Source organism: Arachis ipaensis, chromosome B06 (assembly GCF_000816755.2).
Source record: "Arachis ipaensis cultivar K30076 chromosome B06, Araip1.1, whole genome shotgun sequence".
Classification (NCBI taxonomy): Eukaryota; Viridiplantae; Streptophyta; class Magnoliopsida; order Fabales; family Fabaceae; genus Arachis; species Arachis ipaensis.
This window is the reverse complement of record NC_029790.2, coordinates 20,093,255-20,095,525: the sequence shown is the minus strand read 5'-3', so window position 1 is coordinate 20,095,525 and position 2,271 is coordinate 20,093,255.

Genomic DNA, 2,271 nt, shown 5'->3' with positions numbered 1-2,271 from the left:
TTGTTTGTGATTTTTTAGTTGGTATTGATGCTTATATTTGCAAGTTACTCTGAAACAACAGGGTTAAGTCGATTGTGAGGAGCATAGCTATATACTTATTAACAAATACTTTAACAAATAAAACTATATAATACTACGACTTTTCTCTTAGCTTATTATGCTATACCAGCTCAGTTCGTTGTTATTGTGAGGAGCATAGCTATATACTTATTATAGCTTATTATGCTATACTAATTAGTTTAGTGAGATTATATTATTATTAATTATTATTGATGGATAACGTGAATTAATCTCAATTTCTTTTGGGTCACTAACTCACCTGATGTGGAACTTCTTAGTTTATGCAAAGAAGTCAGGGTTGAAGTGGAAGCTATAGGCCATGTTTGGCATAAAAATCTTATGCGGTTGTTTGGATATTGCATAGAAGGAGTACACAGGTAAAACTTTTTCTGAACAAGTTGCTTGAAAATTATTACAAGTTTCTGTTCCCAATTGATGTTTCAGCTTCATGATTTATATGATCCAGACAAGTTGGTACATAACTTTGTGTTTGTCTTTTTAATGCTTAGTATCCAGGTTTTCTACCAAAAATGTTTATACAGATAAAGATCATATTTAAGATTCTTTCTAGTTCTTTATGTGGAGCAGTTGCCATTGAAACCAAGAGAGTCCACTCAAGCTGAGTTACCACACCAACTTTGATGGAGAAAATGAAGAAATTGCCACCCTTAGGTTATAGTATTATGGTATTTTAAAAAATAATGATGATATCAGTAAAAGTAGTTATGACCTAGATTAGTATTATGTTATTTTGCAATGATGATATAATGTGATTGTGGATCTTACAACGATTTTTGTAAGTCAAATTTGATGGTAAATGTTCAATTAGTTTTCTTTAGTAATTTGATTCAAATAGTTTAGGTTATTTATTGACACTAAATTTAAAAAAAAAGTTGGAACTAATTTCATTCATGAGAAAACTCTTGTAAATAATGAATTATGTTACAAAAACCATTGTCAAAAGTCACAAAAGGCAATAGTGTTAAAACCGTTGTCAAAGATAACTATAAAATGGAATGGTATTAAAACCGTTGCCAAAAAGCGACACTAATGGCAACGCTTTAAAACCGTTGGCTTTGTGAATAATAAAACTACAACAGTTTAAAACTGTTGCCTATCTAGTTATGATTTTAAACCGTTATGTCATGAAAGAGAACGGTTTTAAACCGTTGTCTATTCAGCAACGGTTCTAAACCGTTCTTTAAAAATTATTGTCAAAACCGTTGTCTATACCAGTAACTTTGGCAACGGTTTTTTTGTTACTGTTGCCTTAGGTAAAAAACTGTTGCCTTTGAGCATTAGCAACGGCCGCATATACCACAGGTCAAAAACCATTGCCAAAACGTTGCCTAAAGTCTTGGGAACGGTTTTTCAATCTACGGCAACAGTTTTTTACCGTTGCGAAAACCCTTATTTGTTGTAGTTATATATTAAATATGAGAAACCAAAACCATACTTTAGCCGATTTTCCGATAAACCCAGAACACCTCAAGCGTTCTCGCACCACAAGCTTATCAACACAGCCCCCTCACCAACGAACCTAGCTTCTAAAATCGATCTCAAGCTTCTATTTTCTCAAATTGACTCCAACCCACAACCAATTCAGAATCTAACATCATAATTACCAATATAATTAACATAGAGTTCATCAACTCAACATTTCACCAAGAGGTTGGAGAAGCTTACCTTGCCCACAGTTCAAGTGAACCTCACCCAACAAAATTCACAAGCTAATTCGAACCTAAACACTGAAATTAAACAATTTTCAATATCTTTGTTTTTTGTCTTGTTTGTCATTTTATTTATTAAAAAATTTAAAAATTATTTCCAATAATAATTTAGGACACACATGAATTAAACTCTTAAATGAAATAACATTTTTCATTTATAGCTCTCAGTGATTTGGGTTTATAGTTTACTTCTTATCTTTTGAGTATTAGTACTTATAACTTTACTTATTTAAATTTTCTCTTTATTGGTATTTTTTATATATATCTTTTGTGTATCTATGTTTAATAATGTTTTAAGTAGATTTTTTTCATTCGAAAATTATTTTTCACAAGGCCATGTCTATATTTTGAAGCCAATTGTACGGACAATTACGGTGAAGACGCACATGCATTGTGACAAATGTGAAGCTGATCTCAGAACCACGTTGCTGAAGCATAAAGGTAATTCAACCGTTATGTTAGTTTTAAAATATTTATTTTA